The sequence below is a fragment of the Trachinotus anak genome, unplaced genomic scaffold (genome assembly GCF_046630095.1).
Source record: "Trachinotus anak isolate AG129_WGS33_773 ecotype Australia unplaced genomic scaffold, CSIRO_AGI_Tana_v1 ptg000018l, whole genome shotgun sequence".
NCBI lineage: Eukaryota > Metazoa > Chordata > Actinopteri > Carangiformes > Carangidae > Trachinotus > Trachinotus anak.
In genome coordinates, this window is record NW_027273869.1 from 2,267,404 (window position 1) to 2,278,932 (window position 11,529).

Sequence of the window (11,529 nt, forward strand, 5' to 3'; positions counted from 1 at the left end):
GATTGTTTTGTTTGTGGTGATGAGCATGTTGGAATAATCTGTTTGTGCATCTTTTTTAATTTTTTTTATTCAGATTTTTAAATTTTATTTATTTATTTATTTATTTTTTGATTCAGCAAGACAATCAACTATTTCATTTGAGTGTAGTGGACGAGCAATCGTGTTTTCCCACCTACGCTCTGCTTGTCTACCTCACTGAGCAGATGTCATCTTTCATCCAGGGAGATGAGGTGGATTTGGTCTTAAGAGCAGGGCAGCAGCAGCTTCCACAGCAGACACACACATGTCATTAAAACGCTTATTAGGCCATGTCATCAATATGTAAAGATGATTACCCACTTTGATTCAACACAGCGAAAGCAGAAGGAAATGTAGCTGACTGTTAATGAGGTGACATTTGACAGTGGGCTTCTGGGTTTAAGGGTTGGATGTAAAATAGTATTCGACTTAATACGTTAGTGATCCGAGATAAATCTTCCAATTTCAGAGAGTTAAGTGTCACACTCAAGGTGAACACTAGACTGTGGCCACAGTGATGGGCGAGACCATTTACATGTTGTAACAAACTAAAAGACTCAGTTACACTAATAAAATCACTTGCTGGGGCATTTGTTGCATTGTCATCGACATGAAAATTAAAATCACCAACCGTGATCACTTTACCATACTGCAGCAACAAAATCAGAAATTCCGATAAAAAGTTCCTGTTTGGTGTCAACCAAACACATAACATTAAGTAAGTCATTAAAACCAAACTTTACAGAAAAATGAACAGTTAAACATTCAGTGTGATAAGAACTACCTAAAATGACAGAAACCATTTTTTTTGGAAAAACTGTCAAAGATTTCCATCACATCAGACATTCTGGAGTCTGGAGAACAGAAAAAGAGTTTCAATTATTAATTGAAGAAAAAAATGTTGTTGCGCCCCCCTAGTGGTGGATTTACATGCAGGGTAAGACATCAGCCGGTCCATTAGGTTGTTGTAAAATCTCATATTATTTGGACATTGTTTTGGTAAGAGAGTGATCTTCTAAAAATGACACCGTGCCATTAGCTGTCAAAGTCATTAAGCTAAGATAAAAATAGTAATAGTAATCGGCAAAACAGTAATTGATAAGGAAGACAAAAGATTTCATGGGGTGAAGTGGCCGTGGCCTGTTTTAATGGATGTATCTCAACTTACAGAACGGAGAAAAAGTATTTGAACATGTGATGAAAATGCTTTTATGTGTATGACATCGCCCCCTTAATCATGTCATGGGTCTGCTGTTTTTTTTTGTTTTTTTTCTTCACACACAACTGCCTTCCTCTAAAATTTCACTGTTGCACCACTCACAGGTTGGTCTGCATAAACTTGGAGAATAAAAATAAAAATCATACGAATAAAAACAAGGGCGGTGCAGGACACATGAACATCGCTCTGAAATGTAGCTGAGTGGTGAACAGTGTTATACGAGCAACTGTAGGACATACCTCCACCCAGAAATGAACAGGAATTCCAGGAGCAGCAGAGGAGGAAGATCACAGCTTGCTGGAGGTGCTGTCTGGACACACAAAGTGATGGAACTGGCCACAGTACACAGGAGACGCTGGAGTGAGCTTTTTTACTGTAAGGTGCCAGTTACATTTGTTACATTTGTATGATCATATGAGTATGATTTTTCTTTTTTTTCTTTTTTTTTTTTTTAGAAACAGCGTGTGTGTCTTTAAGTTGAGGTGGTCACACAGGCCCTGGATCGTTTTTGAATTCTCATTTGAAACGTGGACACGGTGGCTCCATCTGTTTCACAGGCCCTCTGAGCAGCCCTCAGTATCACACTCTGTTTGATGGGAACAATACTAAGCCTAATGGACCTTCAAGAGCTCATTTGTTTGACGCAATTATTCCACGGCGACTGTTTCTGCGGAGTTTCCCCTAAGCAGAGATTATTTGCTCCTTGCTTCAGAGAATGACCGAAGGGCATCTGAAGACATCCCATTTCTTTGCAGTTGTGCTGCGACCAATAAAGAAAGAAAAGGTAAGACTCTGGGGGAAAGCCATCTGCTCATTCTGTGTGTACAGAGGTGGAGGGATCAACCAGTCAGCTCGCAATGTCGGAAAACAATCTCAGAAATGAAAGAGCAGCACGCCTGAGTCAGCAGCAGGCTTCCTTTTGGTGGCCCAAGCCTTCACATCAAAATGGAGATTGAAAAGCACCCAAAACTGCGACACAATGATCATATGTCTTCCTCCTTGCAACAGGGGCATAATTACAGTTGACCTAGCTCCATTTAATACATCCTGACATGGGGCTCATCACTCAGATTTGCCACATCTTGCAGTTTTCCCATCTATAGGAGTCCAATTATCTTGCTTTCTCTCAGCCTTTTCTGCCACCGTTTGGAGAACACGGCAACACTTCAACGTGCACTTCAGCAGCAGCACGGTAAAAGCAACAATGATAGCTAAATGCCTATTAGATGTGTCACCCACAGTATCGCTAAAATAAATTCTCACTCAAAGACAGACAGCTATAGTGTGTTGACAGCTGGCAACTGACATGTGAGGATATTAAATATCAAATTCTCCTTTTTACCACTCAACTATTTTGGTTTTCCAAACCTGCCAGATTCCCTTGCTCATCCTCCCCCAGACTGATCAGTGGAGTACATGTGAAAACAGCCCTTAGCCAAGCTGAAAGGAGCCCAAGACGGGGGAAAATGTCAAAATGGCTACAGAAGATGACAGGCCCAATGTGTAGCGAAGCCTGGATCTCTCAGCCTTATCCTTTGTGATTCCCCTTCTTTTTTGCCAGCGTATCACTCCCCCGATGGATAAGAGTGAGAGGAGACAGCTCTTCCTGTTTCTCCTCTCTCTATTAGCTCCCTGGTGATCTGCCTGTTGTGAAGTGACTCCAGCTATAATCTCTCACTAAGTTTGTATGTTGTACAACTTGGTATGATTTAACTCAGCTCCTCACGTTCTTGTCTTGGAATATTTTTTTAAATTTTTCCCCTCCCCCAGCTGAGGCACGGTGTGGTGACACTCCAGCGTCAGACAATGAAGGAGAGATGCAATGTTGCGGCCTCACGCATGCAGACCCCGTAATGCAGTGTCACAGTATATGAGCAGCTGCAGCTTCTAACTGCTTATCTTGGCTGAATCCAGATGGGAAATCATTCCCTAACAGTTTCCTTTCATAAGCGCTGACTGGGGCTTAGCTCCACCGCATTCATCCGAACGCACAAATCACTTTTCAGATTGGTCAAAAGGGCAAATAAATGATGGGAGTCACACAACCAGATGGAGTTCCCTGTTATTAATATTGTGGCGCTCTTCTTTTTTTTACCTGCTATACATAAATACTCGCCACTGGGTGAGTAATGCTTAGCAATCTCTGAGAATCAGAATAAGTCCACTTCACCTAAAAAGCAGAATCAAATTCCTCACGAGAGTGACACTGAAATGGACTGAGGTGACTGCTTCCTCCTGTATTTCTACTGTAGAGCAAGCTCTCATCTTGCAGTGCATGCCGAATCGTCGACATGGTCGGCGTTGCCATGGGAGATGGCATCACAACTGACATACAGATATAACAGAACATGATCCAAGTTTTGCCCGTCCCTGTGAGGCTGGGCTGGGGTGCGATGATCACAGGGGGATTAGCAGACTGTTGTGCAGGGTCCCCCAATGCTCTGAGAGAGCAGTCAATTAAAACATGAAGGAGGGGGAAGGGGTGCTCTCTGCGAAAATAAAAAAAATTTAAAAAATAAAATAAAAAGATGATGACAAAGGGAGATGTAAAGACTTCTAGTTTTCTTGTACATCAACCATGTCATCCTTGGCTGTGTGCTGCGTTTGAGTTAAAGCCGTCTCCATCCTGAGGGGCTTCCAACCCCAAAGCAGCAGGAGCAACATGCCTACCTTGCAGTTAGATGACACATTGGATTCCCATCAAACCCCTCACAGGTCTGTACATTAGAGGCCATACAATTACAAGACCAGGCTCACCATGACACTTTGTGTGTATTTGCCTACATGTCCCTCTGTCCCTGTACATGGGATTACAGTTATTTGCATGTCTGTGTGTCTGTGTGTGAGCTCCACTCAGTCTTATATCGGGGCAGAAACTGTATTTTTGCAGATGATACTTGAGCAACTAAACATCTGATAGTGATCCATTAAGCTTGACTATTAAAGATATGTAAGGACAATTTCTTGAGGAGATGAAAAGAACTTATTGGAGGCCGGAGAACTTGACAAATCTGGAATAATATAGTAGATACTGGAAGGTTGAAGCTCAGTTGAACACGTTATTATTGATGATCAGCGGGTCAATAATCAGCGAGCATGCATTCAGGAGATATTGACAAAGAGCAACTCTTGAACACAGATCTTATAAAGGTTGTAACGAGTTCTAACAATATACCTTACCACAGTAACTCCTGACTACAGTAAAAATCTGTATCTTCATGCATATCTGCTAGAGTCCGTGGTGCCATGTAGGAAAGCAAACATCATCACATTGTCAAGTGCCAGTTATATAAGTACAGGTTAGACATAGGCCCAAAACAAAATTCCATTATCAAGATATGTGCAACAAATGCTCCAAACTGCACATCATAAAGTGTTGCGTGCAACTCAACACATATGAGTTTTTTCCGATCTGACGCCCCTGTCAGCATGACATCATTTGTTTGTGCTTTTTTTAGCTTTTCCTTCAAAGGCACTTTGTCAGGCTGAAGAAAACATTGTGGTATGGGTTGACGTAACTCATTGGTTCAGATTAGGGAACAGTCTGCGTCGAACACCTCTCGTCACTGGGTGCTTCCTGAAATGACGGATGCTGTGGTTTTCTTGGGAGGACAGTGGTCATGTTGAATAAAGTAAAAATGACCCTCTGTCTGTGACCAAACTATGATAAATGGAGACACTGTTTCTACATACCAATGCCAATGTATCCATCAGCCTTTTTTTTTTTTGCTGGACAAATGTTTTCCATTATGTTTTCACTGTGAGGCCTAAACTGTGATGGTGACTTCCAAGTGACTTTAAAATGAATCCATCAAATAAATAACATCCCTATGATATCGAACACGAGTCTACAGCCATGTCAGTGGCTCTTACACATAGTGGTTGTTTCAGCTACTGTAAATGTTAATGGTAGCATGCTAACATGCTCACAATGGCAGTGCTAGCATGTTCACCATCTTAGATTGGGGTGTAAACGTGCTAATTTTTTGCTAATTAGAACCAAATACAAAACACAGTCAAGGCTAATGTTCAGGTTTGGTGCAAGTATTTGTGCCTGAGCTAAAGTATTGAACAATTTGAAATGTTGAACTCATGGTGTTACCAGATGAAAGATCCCCAATTTCATTATGGTGGGGTAAGTTTGGCCTCGGGCAAATTTTTTTCCTAATCCATTAGGTGGCGGCCAGAACACAATCAAAGACTAATTTAAGAAACAGATCAATAAAAATGCACCTGGAATGTACTTTGTCATTGTTCACATGTGTGTCGCTGTTTGACTGATTTGCCGCCTGTGCAGCCTGCTTCAGATGACTGTTGTGTCTGTCATTCACTCTCAACATGGGTACAAGTATTTTACACAGTATATAGTAAAAGTATAATAAGCATCTTCCGAGATTCTCTGTTGGACATTAGCTAAATGTGGGACTGTCAGACTTATATTGTAAGATTAAAGAAAAATATCTGATCATCAGAATAATCTGGGGGGCCAGATATTATTACTGGTGGGCCAGTTTTGCCACCAGTTGCTGACCACTGTCATATGGTGCACCAGAGCGATTTACAATGGAAGCCACATTCACCCATTCACGGACATATACACTCATAGAGCTCATCTACCATTCACACAAACTCACACCCTGATGGCACAACCATCAGAGGGAATGTGCAGTTCAGTATCTTGCCCAGTTAAGGACACTTAGACAAGCAAAATTGAACCACCAACCTTCTGATTAGTGGATGACCTGTTCCACCTCTGCTTCCTCAGTTGTTATCCAGTTGTGATATATGTTGCCACCTAAATGCCAAGTTTTAGTTTCAAGCTTTACTTCTATTCCACTCCTTTTTCAGAATAGCAAACAATTCAACTACATTTACATTTTCTCATTCGGCAGACACTTTTATCCAAAGCGACTTACAAGTGACGGACCAAAAGCGCATAGTAAGTGCTAGTTCTACAGTATTTCTGTTGCAGAATTCTTATATCCAGAACATGTTTAACTTGCAAACCTTTGTTTAAAAGGAAAACGTGTCGTGGCCAATTAGGGCGTTTATAGCCTAATATATCTTACCAGACTCTCCCTGTCAAGGTAGAACCAGACAAAGTCCACCAGTAGCTGGCCACTGTATCCCAGACCTGCAGAATTTAAATGCCTGCGCTAAGCTGTATACCACCCTTCAGCCCCTGATTCTCTCACCATTACTGCAGATCAGTAATGTTAGAATTTTACAGCTTGTTTTTTATCATGTCACTGATACCAAACAACAGATGCTGGGAAGAAGAGTGACAGAGCCTGCAGCCGTTGTGAAATGAAGTGATTAGCCATCTTAATTAGCTGTCGTCTTTGGCCCTGGCCTTCTCTGCATGATGGAAAGTTGTGCTCTGGGGATCAATAGGGAGTAAAACAACAGCCACCCACAAGCCTCTTCTTAATCAACCGTTCCTCTACTTGGAAGCTGGAAAAAAAGGAGAGAAAGCGATGGTAGGCAGGCTGTTTAGGATAGAGGACACTGTGTGCCCTCTGCATTGGTATCTGCTCACCTCATTATTCATCCAGTCAATATGTGCTTCCCTTCTCGCTTCTTACATCAACTTTTGTTGAACTCATCACCTTTGACCTCTTCTATGAATCAATATCAAAGGAAACGGTTCTGCAATAGGTTGATCCCAGTTTGGTGACCTCACTGCACCTAATACAACCACTCGGCCAAAATTTTCTTTCCATGGCGCGACTCTCGGGTTATCACTAATCAAACAGGCAGGTGCCATCAAAGTTGCTCTCTTCATTCATGGAGCGATAAACTCTTTTAAATGTGTAGACTGCAAAGTCATGCAGTGAAAACAAAGGTAAGTGAGAATCAGTTTTACAAAGGGATGAAATAACTTGAGTTTCTCCAAAGTGTCTAAGGTTTGCAGTATGTGCCACAGGCTGCTACAGTAAAGCAGATCATAAAAGCAGATAAACTTTAAGTTGTTAATAAAGTTGTAAATTGTAATTTGGTATTTGTCTCCAGACACACTAATTAAAAACACCAATTGGTGTCAGAAAAATAATGAATATATAGTCACAGTGTGAGTCACAGTTTCTCTTCCAAAAATAGCTTGAAGACCTACCTCTTCCGAGAGTACTGAGTCACCTAACATGCCTTCTCTCTCTCTCTCTCTCTCTCTCTCTCTCTCTCTCTCTCTCTCCATTTCTGTCTTTTTCTAAAACCTTTAAAAAAAACCTTGTTTCCTAGTTACTTCGTGGACCTCCCAGGCTTGTAACGCTGTTGTCAAGCGGGACGTGGAACTGAATGTTGAGGCAGACCGCTCCTTGATGCACTGTGTCTTGGATTGTGATTCATTTGTAGGTTCCTTAGGTTCCTTTGCATTTAAACACACATAAACATTTAATTCTGTAGACTAACTGACTAAAAGTCAGTTAGTCTACAGAGGCCATGACAGTGTGAGGATAAAGTGCAGGTTAGGAGGAGTGTTATGAACTAAAATGTGTGCATAGCCCATCAAAGGAGGAGTTGTACAGTGGATATTCTGGTCTAATGTGAAATGCGCATTTCAATGAGAGAGATTTGCCATATGCAAAAAAAGGGAGGAGAAGTGAGAGATGCGAGTTTCTGTGGCGATTAGAGGTTCTCTGTTACGTTACTGATCATTCTGCGTGGGGCCTTTGGAGTCGTCTTAGCTGGACGCAGCCACAGAACTCAATCATGTCCATGTACAGAAAGTTCTGATGGAGATCCGAACTCTTTAAGATGACTTTGTAAAAACCTCTCAGCTCCATGCAACTCTTGATGGTAAGTCCTGAGCTCTCTCTTTTGCGATGCATCCTTGATTTCAGCAGATGCTTCTTGTGAACATCAACCTCAGAATGTTTGAGTTAAAGCAGCTCTTACCCACACATCCAATCCAGTTTCATTGACTGGACTCCAGGTGTGCTAACACCCAAATCTAGTCAGCTTTTGTTCACGTCATTAGGGGTTAACAATACAATGATTTGTGTGTTATTAGTTAAAATTACGTTTGTTCATTATTGTAACTTAGATGAAGATCTGAGCATATTTGAAAATATATTTATACATAAATGAAGATAACTCTAGAGGGTTCTCTTACTTTTTCTTCCCACTGAGCATCATCAGTCTGAAGTATCCGTCCAGACTTAAAACACTGAGGCTAAAAATAACCAACACGTATCAGTCTGGCTTAGATAATCAAACAAGGCTCCTGGCCTGGCACAGTTTGTGTAATGCTCCTTTTTACTGTGTGTTCCAGTGAGTATGCATTAGTGTGGAGCCTAAAATCTTTTTCTTTTAATTGTGTAACAAAGTTGTCTTGGATATTGCCTTCTACACAGCTAACCGTATCTCGTACTAGTGTCCCCAGCACTAGCTCGAGTCTCGTCCTCGTGCCAAACACACAGCTGGGTTTTGGCTGCAGAATCCACTGGGTGAAATGTCCCTGGCTTGCTCTGTCTTGTTCTCCGTGGTGATGTTCTGCTTGACCGTGGCTCAGCTGTGCTTCCCTCCAGGGGGGCTCATTTGTAAGACTCCCTCCCTGCGCTACTCTAAAGCAAGAACTACTTGCTTACATATGGCCCTCAATTAGTTTGGTTACTGCGGGGCTCAGAGAGACCGCACCAGAAAATGCACTACAGCAAATGACTGACACATTATTCTTCATAGCCAGAGGAGATTCTGACTGTTGTTATTGTCCTCTCATTAGTGCCGCGAATACAGAGGAATCACTGCTTGATGATAATCTAGCATGCTGCTGCACTCAGACTGCTGGAACTAACGCTGAAATGAGTCAGTGTTGTAAAACAACTGCAGTTGCTTAAAAAAACAAATGATAGTTTTTTTGTACAATTGGTAACCCACATTTGAGTTCGCTCTTTCAAAGCTGGTCACACAGTTCTCCTTCCTGAAATGCAGCTGGGAGCAACTAGTTGATATCACATCCATAGTGCACTAATACAACCAAAACACTTCAGGATCAACTCCTGCACCACGGGGCACCACAGTGGCTCACCTGGTAGAGCATGGGCCACGCAAGGCGGAGTCCTTACAGCAGCATTATGTATTTATTCATTTGTTTGTTTGTTTATTTATTTTGTGCATAAAAGGAAGTTTTTAAAGTATCACGTGGCTTCGGCACTACAGCTATGAAGACAAATTTTTAAGTTCACAACCTGTAAAAAATAAAGTAGGTACAATAACACTTTACTTAGTTGCCACCAGCTTCTAAAATTGCATTATTTCAACAAAGGTATTCTCTCACCTGTATTCTGTGAGTGAACTTTCACATTTTACACCTAATATTTCAATATTAGAAACAAAAAAACTCCACACAGCTCGAGCAAACTACAGATTTTTGTAATTACTGACATGCATTTCTCATCACTCAGTTCATTTTTGGCTGAACAGCGGGGCCAGACCTATACTCTTGAACCTTTAATCACTGGCTGACTGAGTGATCATACTTTCACCACTGGTCATCCAAATTCCTTGTCACTGAGTTGGAGTTTCTGGTGCAAACAGGTTCTAGTAGGGGGATGTTCACAGCCTGCAGTGTTGCGCATTGACACCAGATTTAGAGACTTTTTTTCAAGAAAGACTGGATATACACCTGGTACATGACTGGACCGTGGATGGATCCAATGTAAACAGATTGGCTGCCTCTTTTAGTTATAATAGTACATGTAATGAAACTAGTTTGTTTGCTGTAATGGAGGCGAGGCTCAGTGGAAGTGTTACTCTGCTTCCCTGCAGTTTCAGAGCAGACGGGAAACCAGACTGTCTGTAACAAGAGGTGCAGCCCTAAGCCCCCGTTTGGCATCCATACACAGTCCAGTCATATACCAGGTGTAAACCCAGTATAAGGCTGGCTGGTCTTGCTGTGTTATATTTTTGTACATAGTCAATTTGATCATATTTTGTACAAAGTAGTTTGAATTACTTTTAAGTGTCTTTAGTTTTTAGATTTCTCCCTTGGGCAGCTTTAGTTTAACTTCTCCAGGGTAAAGTAATCTGTAGCTGAAGTTATGCTTTCAAAGGAGCTTCCCCAACACTGCCTATGCACAACAGATGGCTGAATGTCAGAGGTACACTGAATATTTTAAAGATTTCTGTTCATATTTAAATCTTTAATCCAGAGTAAGATTTGTTCAAATGTGAAAATATGGTGTCTTGGAACACTTTGGCATTTTTCTCTCCAATTAGTCCACAGATAATTCAGCAGTATTTATGTGTGTGTGTGTGTGTGTGTGTGTGTGTGTATGTGTGTTTCAGAGGTCTGAAGACATGATGATCTGTGCCCGATGGCGTCTTCCTTTCTTTGTAGTGGACAGTTAGAGGCTGAGTGTCGTGGTCCTGTGAACACCAGGGTGCTCTCATCTATCCTGGACGTCTGGAGGAAGAGGACCTACTGACCAAAGTTCTGCACACAGAAGAAAGTTTATTCCTGTCAAAGCTTCTCATAAATTTCTAAATCTCACAGTGAGTTGATAATATTCATGAATTTCAGCACATTTCAGCACAATTTCAGACTGAGGAGAAAAACCTGGTAATCAAAAGCCATACCTTTGTGGCAGTGCAGGTGCTGTCCACGCTGGGGTTTTTGGCCACCGGGACCTTTCAGCAGGAGATCGGGGTGGTGGTGTGATTCATTCTAGGTGACATTCTAGGTTATTCCCTCACAGAATACATCATCAGGGTCAACAGTGCGCACATCATACTCACACAGACCACAGTGGAGGCAGGAACTCTGCTGTACATGCTGGAGAACATTTGTGACATCATTTTGGCTTGTGTCATATTATTGTCCAGGACAACAGGATGCCATTTGATGTTCCAGAGGAAGAGCCAGATGAACCTATGCCCAGAGAGTTGCTCCCAGGACAGCCCCATCTGAGGACTATATGGAGGAGACAGGACATCACTCAGATAAAGTGTTAAATTCTTATGTCTGGCAAGTCAGCTATACAATATGAGAAACACACAAAACACAACGATTAGTGAACGTTTTATTTATGTGACGCAGGTTTGAGGTTTTTTTTTTTTATGTCTTTTTCCTCCTCAGATGAAAATCAAGTGTCAAACCTTGTTAACATCCATATGATGTTCTTCACATAATACAAGAAATGATGAAGTGAAATAATGACTGAAATAATCAGTCACCACCATGACTGACTGTTTCCACCTTGAACTGAGTCTCTCTGATGTTTCCTCCTCTAACCCTCTTCATACTCTCTGCTCTTTCTCCTGGACACCTGGAGCCAACAGGTGGTGGGCGGGGC

General features: G+C 41.7%; 1 long non-coding RNA gene across 1 annotated transcript; it reads left to right on the forward strand.

Annotated features, from left to right (window-relative positions):
• Positions 1-211: 211 nt before the first annotated feature.
• LOC139635501 (uncharacterized) lies at positions 212-11,181 on the forward strand. Its single transcript, XR_011694236.1, has 4 exons — positions 212-8,032; positions 10,523-10,729; positions 10,830-10,905; positions 11,060-11,181. It is a non-coding gene; the product is annotated as an uncharacterized lncRNA (long non-coding RNA).
• The last annotated feature ends 348 nt before the right edge of the window (positions 11,182-11,529 follow it).